This window comes from Triplophysa dalaica, chromosome 9 (assembly GCF_015846415.1).
Source record: "Triplophysa dalaica isolate WHDGS20190420 chromosome 9, ASM1584641v1, whole genome shotgun sequence".
Classification (NCBI taxonomy): domain Eukaryota; kingdom Metazoa; phylum Chordata; class Actinopteri; order Cypriniformes; family Nemacheilidae; genus Triplophysa; species Triplophysa dalaica.
In genome coordinates, this window is record NC_079550.1 from 693,339 (window position 1) to 704,090 (window position 10,752).

The 10,752-nt window shown below is 42.8% G+C and overlaps 1 protein-coding gene across 3 annotated transcripts in view; it reads right to left on the minus strand.

Moving 5' to 3' along the window:
- The window catches only part of LOC130428468 (SH2B adapter protein 2), a 30,606-nt gene extending 22,471 nt beyond the window's left edge, over positions 1–8,135 (minus strand). For 2 of the 3 annotated variants that reach the window (XM_056756538.1, XM_056756535.1), the window contains exons 1-2: positions 7,955–8,135; positions 1,001–1,037 (exon numbers count right to left, since the gene is read on the minus strand). The gene's annotated coding sequence lies outside the window, so the exon portion shown is untranslated. Of the gene's footprint in view, positions 1–1,000; positions 1,038–2,558; positions 2,700–7,954 lie in introns of all 3 variants that reach the window. The other variant, XM_056756537.1, reaches the window with a different exon arrangement.
- Positions 8,136–10,752: the final 2,617 nt, after the last annotated feature.

Here is a 10,752-nt window from a genome sequence, read left to right on the forward strand (position 1 = left end):
AGGAGATTGTAACAAACCCTAGGTTTGCGGAATAAAACCTGCTCCCGACCAGGTTAGGTTCACGGAGTAGGTTACTCTGGTTACTCACTCGGAGTATAAAATACCTCGATTTCTGAAATGGGCTTGACTTACTCCGTGGTCGCGGGTTTGACATACCTCGCGTTCTGAAACCAAAAACCCTGAGTATTCCGTTTTCTGGGGTTGACTTACTCTGAGTTTGCACTTACCCTGCTTTCTGAAACGGGCCCCAGGAGGGCATACAGCTTTGAAAGTGCACAACGATGTCTGGGTTCACTTTTGTTAACTTGACGAAAAAACACAGTCAAGTGCAAAATGTACTGATCCAAGCTGCATCCAAATCTAACAAATCTACAACAAGTTTGATTTGTTTTCATCATACATTCTTTACAACACATTGCAACGCAATGCTTTCCATCCTGCATAAGGGTGGGAAATGTCCTATTGGGCAATTAAACTGTGCTGAAATAGTGGGATTATAACAACTAGTCCTTTTAAGCAAATCTTATCATGATGATGTTTGACAGGTGTTGCTTTTTCAAATGCACTTTATAAGCAGCTCAGACGCGCTCTGCTTTTAGATAGTTAAGAAATTATGCTCAATCACAGAGCGGCGCTTTCAAGGACAAGCTGCACATAAAAAATATACGGAGCAATTTAATAACAGCACTAGGCTGCTCAATTAAAGCATATGCTGATTTAGTGGACGGCACTATATTCAACGATAAAAAACCTGCCTTACTTTGCCTACAGGAGTGGGAATTGATCTTTACCAACAGCCCTAATGCACATATTCTCGATCAGGAATTGTATTTTCTTCATCTGCCAGATACTGAGCAGGCCAGCTGTCTCGAAAAAACACTCTCACACCTGAATACTGGAATGTAGCATTTCAAAATAAACTTTTCTAAACTTTGAACACACAAGACACTGTACATATTCACGGTGATGTGCGGGAGTAGTTCTGTCATGATTTACTCACCCTCATATCACTCCTGAAGTGTGCTCCTTTCTACACTCTGTAAAGCAAAACAGAAAAATGTAACAACAGAAGCTTTCAGCAAAACAAACAGAAATCATCATCCTTCTTGAACACATTCTCATGTAAAATATTGCTGTGAATCAAGGACAAAATTTATGTCCCAGCTGCATTGTGAATGGTTCACTACATGCCGTTTGTGCTAGAGGAATAAAATAAAAAAATCAAATTAAAACATCACAACACATCAGTCCGTTTAGACATGTCGTGCCATATAGTGGCTATTCTGCATTGCAGAGCTTTATCATCATCTGCAGTAAGAATGTGGAGTTATCATCTTTACTTTGGGACTTGTATGGGTTGTGTCTGTGATCACTAGGGATGTAAGGATTTATTATGAGCCGGTTAAAAATCGATTAGAATATGTGATGAATCAAGCCGGTTGGCGATAGCTATTTGAATCACAATACATGTTTTGAACAGCAGGTGCTGCTGTGTTTACTGTAAACTAGGATCAGTGGACATGCTGATTTTTATTTAAAGGGGTCATATGGTGCAAATACGTGTTTTACTGTATCTTTGGTGTGTTATAAGTTGCCCATGCATGTATTAGACGCGTAAAAGTACAAAAATGAAAGTGTTGGAACAAAAGATGCATTCTATCTAAAAGTCAACTCTCTCACCCAGACCTGACTGAAACACCACACCCCCACAAATCTATGTCAGTTTGTGGTACGACTTGACTAAGACCGCCCAAATGTATACGCAAAGTAAGGTTAACTGGCCAATCATAGCACACCTCGCTTTTCAGAGCCATGAGCTTTGAAAAATATCTGCACGTTTAGATTAGATTAGATTAGATTCAACTTTACTGTCATTACACATATACAAGTACAGTGTAACGAAATGTAGTTTAGGTCTAACCAGAAGTGCAATTAGCAAGTGCAGATATACAGTGTGAATAAATACAGAATACAATATTAGGAAAATACTATACAATGGGCATGTACTATGAAAATATAAACAGAAGGCTATATTCTGTGAACATTAATGTACAGGTGGTTATGAACAGATAACAATATAGACTATACAATAGTGCAAGTGACTTGAGTGTGCATTAGTTACACACATTAGCTATTAAAGTTACAGTGCAGTACATGAGTTGATGCGGTTATTAAAGAGGAGATTCGGTAATCAGGAGATTCAGACATGCATGGTATATGAAAACACAGCGTTTTTGAACCCTATATCGTGTATACACATTGCATTACATCTAAAACTAACCATAATAATAGTTTAAGCCTTGTGACCGTATGACCCCTTGAAATAATGTAATAAAAGCACACACATAGTTTAAGTTTGTTTGTTTATGTGGGGCAGATAGGAGCAATTAACTTAAGATTGGCCTTTTTTATCACTATGAATTTTTTTTTTAAAACCCTGCTCTAAGAGACGTTGCCAAATGTGCATGTGTTTTACTTTAGTTTCATTAGCTTATTAATGGAGTGATACAAACAGTGAAGCGGTTCCATTGGCTTATTGGTAGAAGAATATTACATACCTTAGAACTACTTAAAACCTTAGAACTGCAAGTGGATCAGCTTCTCTGCCTGGTTTCTCGTCATGGTTACAGATACAATGAACCCTCTGGGCCTCTTGCTTTAGGGGTCTCACTTGGTGACAGAAGCCTTGAAATGTAATTCTGTTCAATGATATTTGTTCTTTTATTTAGCATTTTGAGATAATTTTATGGTACTAAATTTTAAACTTTTATCCACATTGAATTTTCTTTTTTTAAATTTCATCATCATTTTTAAACGCAAATAAGGACCATCTGGTAAAAAAAAAAAAAAACATGAGTAATGGCATGGTGTAACAATAGTGTGTGATCTTGTATACATTATTTATGGGGACACAAATGTGTGCAATGATGATGACGTGTATAACAACATAAACATTAGGCACACTTTCCGCTCTGCATACAGTGGATTTAGTTAATGGCTGAAAATGACGTGTCTTGTCTTGAATACTTGAAACGTTTATTTAAAGTAACTAAATTTTGCTAACGTAACGCATTATTGATTGCACGATAGAACATTCTTCGAGCCTCTGACCAATGTGGCAAACAGATCAGGTTGTCTGTTCACGATCACCCTCCGATTCCCGGCCCGGACAGAAGGGGAGACCCACGGATTAGGGTTCACAAACACCGGGTTTATCAAAACCGCACACTGCATTCACCAGCCTGTTTGCGACGGCACTCCGGAGATGGTGAACAGAGGGTTGTGTGGCGAGCTGCTTTTGACGAAAAGTTCTGGGTCATCTTTTAGGATGTCATCCACAAAACTGATTTGACTTCACCTGACCGCAGCATCTTGGAAGTTTGTGATAAATTTTGTCGCATCTCCATAGGATCAGTGATGTATTATCATGACGTATGACAGTGTAGTAGTGGTGTCCCATTTCTTAGGGGAATGTTTTTAGCCCTTCCCCTTTGGAAAGGGCCGAGGGGTAGGTGAACGGGTATAAAATATAATTTGGCCAAGATTGACTTTCATCTGTTCATTTCTGCATTTTTTTCTGTATTTATTAATTTCTCTATTAATTTATACACTTTTTAATAATTTCTCATTTTACATAGAAAACTGCCCAGCCCGCCCGCTCGCAGGGGGTGCTTGCTTAGTGATGGATGGAATGCCTGTTCTTCACCTAGTGGGGGGAAGAAGGGAGGCTAAGTAGCACACTGACCCACCTATGGGAAGGGGGGAAGATGCTTTTGCAGGCATACACCCTACCGGCTGCTGTTCCTACATGTTGCGATGCAAGAGGCGGGCTGATACCGGTTCTACGCGGAGGTTGTAAAACCTTGTGAAGGTGTTGGGAGTAACTCAACCCGCAGCAATGCAGATGTCTGCCAGAGAGGCGTCCTGCACCAGTGCACACGAAGAGGCTATACGCCGGGTGGAGTTAGCTCTCACTGACAGTGGGCTACGTCGTTGTGACGGCGTCCACAAACCAGTGCGCTACTCCCTCTTTGGAGACAGCCCTCCCCTTCGGCTGACCTAATAAATAGACAAAGAGCTGATCAGCGCTCCTGAAGCTCTGCGTGCGGTCCAAGTAGTGGCGGTAGTAGTCCAAGACGGATGGGGTTGGGTCTTCCCCCGTGGTGGGGAGCGCCTGCAACTTCACCACCTTTTCCCGAAAGGGAGTGGCGGGAACTTTGGGCACGTAGCCAGGACGGGGTCTCAGGATCACGTGAGAATCACCAGGTCCGAATTCTAGGCAATCAGGGTACACAGAGAATGCTTTTAGGTCCCTTACCCTCTTGTTGGAAGCGAGCGTCATCAGGAGAACGATTTTCATCGTTAAGTGAGGAAGAACGGCCTCTCAGAGGGGCCTAATAAGGCCCGCCAGGACCTCAAGGTCCCAAGAGGGTATGGAGCGATGAAGAGGCGGGTTCCGCCTCTTGCCCCCTTAGGATCCTAATGATCAGGTCGTGCTGTCCCAGAGACTTTCCAGCAACCGAGTCGTGATGAGCGGTGTGTACATAACAGATCTCGAGTGTATGCCATGATAAGCCAGTCATGGAGATAGTGTAGTACCCACACACCTCTCTAATTGAGGGGAGTGAGGGCAGCCTTCATGATCTTTGTAAAGACTTGTGGGGACAGACCGAAAGGGAGGACTCTGTACTGATATGCCTGACCCTCAAAAGCAAACCGTAGGAACGATTGATGACAAGTAAGCGTTCTTCAGGTCGATTGCCATGAACCAATCCTGACATCTGATAGACGCCACGATGCACTTCTGCGTGAGCATCCTGAAAGGCTGCATGTGCAGGTGCCTGTTCAGGGTATGCAGATCTAGGATGGGAAACAACCCCCACCTTATTTGGGGATGATGAAGTACGGGCTGTACATCTCAGCTAGAGGGACGGGCTCGATTTCCTTCGCCAACACGGTGGCTACCTCGAAAGTAGTATGGAAGTATGCCTGACTCTGATCAAGGTAAGCGCCCAGGGACCGTGACAGGGGGACGTTCGATGTCTGGCAGATCGGATCTCTCACCGTGGGGATGCAGCTCAACGCACCGTCGATTTGAGAGTGCTGAGGGCTGCAGAGTATACTCTCCGTTGCATCTCGCCATGACGCAACGTCGGGTTGTCGAACATCGTTGTGAAGAGGGTGAGAGCGGCTGTGAAAAAGTAATCTCGGTCTCCCTGGGGTCTTCCCATGAGGGCCGCTTCTGCTTCTGCCGCGGCTGCTGATGGGGTCGTGGTCTCCTCTTCAACATCTTCCGGTGGGGCACCTGAGTGGGGGGCACCAGACACGGAAGGCGTCGAAGAGGACCAGGCCTGCTGGAAAGCACACAATGCCCTGGATCTCAACGGCCGGAGGTCGGTCGAGTCGTGGCAGGGAGGATATGCTTGATAGCCTCTGTCTCCTTTACTGTCGAGAACTGCTGCTCGACAGTATCACCAAACGCGAGATGGGTGGTTTGAGGAGGCAGACCTTCTTGGCGTCACTCATCTACTCATCACTCATTAAGGTTCGGCCAGAGGTGTCATGACATGAGTGTGGAAATCGTCCGACCAACAGCCCGCACAGTCACCTTGGTCGCCCGTGAGCGAGGTCGGTGGCGGTGCGGAGTTCCTGCATAAGCGCTGGGTCAGTCTTGCCCTCGTGGAGCTCTCAAACAGCCTTGGCCTGCAGGATGGCCATGGGGTGAAGAGAGGGGGCAGCATGGCCCTCAGCAGTGTAAGCTCTCGACACCAGAGATGCTGAAAACCTACATGCTTTGGACGGAAGTCTAGATCGAGAACTCCTCGGTGCACCGAGACGGCACGTTCCACCTGGGGGACATCAACGTATCCTCTAGCTTCCCCACCATCGAGGAAAGAATGGGCGACAAAACAATTTTGACGTGCACGTGGCGAAAAAGGGGACGTTTCCAGGTGTTACGGAGTTCCTCATGCACTTCCGGGAAACATGCCAATGGGGGCGGGTGCGGCTCGGAGCTAACGGATTTAACTCTCACAGTAATCCTCACATCACCCTCGCTGCTCGCCGTAGCGGACGGCAGGGCCGTAGCCACTGCTGTCATGGAACGGGAAGCAGACGAGGCGGTGGCTGAGTCCTGTGGGAACACAACCGCCCATGACGCAACGTCTGTATCGTGAACCACCCTCAGTGCGGGCAGACCTTATCCACAACGGCTGCCCCAGCCTGCTGGAAACCAAACACTTGAGGCAGCCATCGTGTCTGTCCATCGTTTTAGTAACTGAGATGGTCTCTGTGGGATCAAAATGTGTGCCATGAATGACTGTATAAATAAATGAGTTACACCACCTGTGCTTTAAAAGGGGGAGGAGGTGGAAAGAAACTCTGAGTTTACCAAAGAAAACCTGCTCCAGACCAGTTTAGGTTCACAGAGTAAATTACTATGGTTACTGACTCTGAGTATAAGTGACCTCTCTTTTAGAAATGGGCTTGAGTCATTCCGCTTTCTCGTGTTTGAAAAACCTCACATTCTGAAACGGAAAATACAGAGATTGCCTCATTTCAGGGTTAATATACTCAGGAGTTTTCACTAAACCTTCTTTCTGAAAAAGGCCCCTGAGAAGCAGACAAAAATATCTGCGTTGTTTTAAGCACTCCCAGGGTGGTGAAGATGGCAACACTGGCTCTCCTGCGATTTGTGGATAACTGTCATAAAAGGAAATGTTGTGATTTCCTATTTAATGGACATTTCAAATAATGATAGTTGTTATATTGACTGCTGTCCAGTCATGTACCTACTGGCTTTTGAGACTATCCGGGTAGAAAATACCCTATCATTTATTGATTTTGATGTTTTTGAAAAAAAAGAACGTCATAAGTAGACCTCATACAACAGTATGAAACAATAAACAAGCCCAGTTCATCACACCTCATTTGTTGTCAGTTCTTTTTTTAAACTCAATATCAACTTCACCAACATTATAATGGGACCTTATAATATAATTAAAAATAAGATTTTTCTTTTATTTTGCATTTATTGTTTATATGAACAGGTGACAGACGGTGTATCTGTGCTCGTGGAGATCAACCATCCTGCAGACCGCAGCTCCAACCCAGCTTCAGCACACTCGTCTGTAATGATCAAGTGACCCTGAGATGAGATGGACCAGGTGTATTTGATTGGGAGTGGAGCTGAAGTCTTCAGGAGCCAGATTGGTGACCACAGCTGTATAGAACAGTGAACCTCTTGTTTGTTTTGTTTGACTTGATATAAGCTGCGTTCTATCACAACAGTCAGAGCATCATGTCTGTGACTAAAGTTTGAGTCACATTACTGACAAACATGGATTATACAGCGAGTATCTTTCATTTCACACAGAAATCTAAAACAGTTCACTATGTCTAACACACACAAGCTCACATGGGCTGCTCTGTCGGGTTTCTGTATGGGATATGGTGACGCGTCTCCAACAAATAAACAAACACACACAAGTATATATTGAGCTCACGTGACTTACAGTGATGGTATACTATGGTACTCATTGTGTTAATGTACAACAGTGTTTGTATGCTACTCCAATGCACATCAACTTAAAACCGTCCAAAACATGACTTCACGGACAACACAGCGCAAATATACGCGTCTCTTTCGCTGTTGTGTGTATACAGTACACATGCGTCTGTCATGTGTGTTGTTGAACCTCTGAATGAATGAAGGCGGTGTGTGTGTGTGCGCGCGCATGAGGCCTCAATCAATAACACAATGTACAGATGATGAACAATGCTGCCGATGAGATGTCGGTCTCACACACCTTACGGTTAAATCATTGCAATATAAACACATTAAAATATATCTTTACATCGCATATTAAATTTGAGCGGCGCGTTCATGGAGAATGCGTCTAGCGGTTTATAAACGCCTCACGTGAACGCGCACGTAGAATCAACTCATGCTCACCTCCTTCTTCGCCGCATCAGCATCATCTTATTCTAGAAGATTCACTCACATCTCATCGCTACATGAGCTCTATAAATTCCGACAGCACATCATCTCCGTGTGTTTGTGTGTGTATATGTGTATATGTTATTATAGACACTTTATGACACGAAGGATACACAAGAGCGCATCTATTCATCAGCCTGAGCAGCCGCTCTTAAAGGGGCAGTGTCCCCATCTCTTATTGGTCCTTAAATGGGACACGTCATGAAGTCATCATTCTGTGCAGGTGGATGATTCACAGCATCAGGCTATAAATAAACACAGGCATCAGATCTCACGCGTATTTGTTGTATTTCATTCAGTGTTCGTTAATGGGGCGGTTTCCCGGACAGGGATTAGATTAAACCAGGATTAGTCTTTAGTTAAATTAGGATATTTAAATCGTTTTTAAAAAACTTCCTTTCCAAAAACCTCACTGATGTGCATCTTCAGACAAAACAATCGCACAGATATATATTAAGATATGTCAGTGTAAATTGTTGTCGATCAAGACTAGTCTTAAACCCTGTCCAGGAAACCGCCCCTAAAAGTGTAAGAATAAGCAAATGCTTATGATTAAATCTCACTTATAATAAATGCCGCCCTGTCCACCTGCAACCCATCCCATGAACATCTATTCCAGAAGGTATAATCTAGTCAGAGTAGCTATACACACCGTGTAGAACAACCAGTTCCCATTTAGTTGCAAAATAAAAGTGCTTGTTCATCTTATAAAACACCCCTTTGGAAAATCATATCAGGGAAAAACAGGTTGTGAACTTTAGATGATCTTTGTCATGCTGAAAATATGCCAAAATATGCTTACACACAAATCTGACCATCCCATACAAAAAACCCAAGTGTAATCATTTATTTGTTTGTTTGTTTATTGTGTATTTACAGGGACAATGCACAATTAAAAGTAATTGCAGCAGAGTAAGCTAATAGCTAATTTACATCTGCTGTCCCTGGGCAGGTAAACAAATAAGATAACATACAGCATTGTATATACATTACATAAACATCACAATACATATATCCAGAAATGTAAGATTTGTAAAAAAAGAATATAGAAAACATGGGGCTCACAACACAGTCATTAGTTGTTGCAAATTTTACTTAGATAGAAACCATTGCTTTAGATTAAACTTTGTATCTACACAGATCCTTGTCCAGGCTCTTGTCCTGGCCAGACTGGACTACTGCAATGCACTACTGGGAGGACTTCCAGCTTGCACAACCAAACCTCTACAGATGATCCAGAATGCTGCGGCAAGAGTTATCTTTAATGAACCAAAGAGAGCACACGTCACTCCTCTACTCATTAAGCTACATTGGCTTCCCGTAGTCGCTCGCATCAAATTCAAGACTCTGCTCCTGGCCTACAAGACCACTACTGGTTCGGCACCACCTTATCTTAAATCGCTAATGCAGACATATGTACCCACCAGATCCCTACGCTCTGCAAACGAACGACGTCTTGTGGTGCCATCCCATAAAGGTAAAAAATCTCTCTCGCGCACCTTCTCCGGATCTGTTCCACCTATGTGGAATGATCTGCCCGCTGCTACAAGATCTGCAGATTCTGTAGCCATCTTTAAGAAACGCCTGAAAACACATCTCTTCCGCCAACATCTGACTGATCTGTTCTGACTCTTTTCTTCTCCACTCTTTTCTTCTCTACTCTTTTTCTTCTCTACTCAACTAAAAAAAAAAAAAAAAAAAAAAAATGTATGAATGAGTGAATGGTTACGTATACTGTGTTAGGCTATATGAGACTAGTCTTCATTTTAATTGCACTTATGCTTTTGTTGTACTTATGCTGTCCTAATTGCTTCCATTACCTACCCCACTTGTAAGTCGCTTTGGATAAAAGCGTCTGCTAAATGACTAAATGTAAATGTAAATGTAAATGTATCTGTCAATGTTTTGGACGTTTGTATGTAAGGAGTTCCATAACCTCACTACTGTCTCTAACTGAGAACGCTGTTTGACCAAAGGCAGTTTTTCTGTACTGCGGTAATAAATCACCCCTAGCAGATGCTCTTGTCCTACCGGCACTGCCGTTATGGCCCAGGCATCCCTTAAGAGGAGGGGGAGCAAGGATTATGGATAATTTTGTACATCAGGCGTACATCACTATAAAATACAAAATTATCCAAATTTAAAAAGTAAAACTTTTTCAAAATGGTACAATAATGAAAATCCCTTGGTTTTTTGTCTGGCACTTTCAAAATTTGTTTATAAATAGACTACACGGGCGTAATTATGGTCGCACCTGCCTGTGACCAAGTTGTTATACAATGTGACATATGAGGTAGAATCAAAGCACAAAAAGTAATGCAGCTGATTGAGAAAGTTGGTGCCTGATGTTTTTAAAATTATGTAGATTACATTTAACATTATTCAAAACCCTTCTTACTTGCTTTTTAAAAGACAATATTTGTAAAAGTAAACATTCAAATTTCAAGTAAAAAATTGTAGGCTGATCAGTGCTACAGTAAATCTCTTTAGCATTGTTGTCCTGATACTGAATAAATTCAAAATATTTCTATAATGGCTAAGAACTCGGCTTAGCCAATCAGAATCAAGGACCAGAACTGACGTTTTATAATATGTATTCAGTTCTTAGTTTATGAATAATTTTTTACTTACGAACTGTACAAACACTTTAATGGGCGCATGTGTTTGTCGACCACATTGAGGATAAACAGGCTCACATCTTCGTTCATGTGTGTGTATGACCTGCATTGTGTTGGACTTTTTGATGGAGAAAA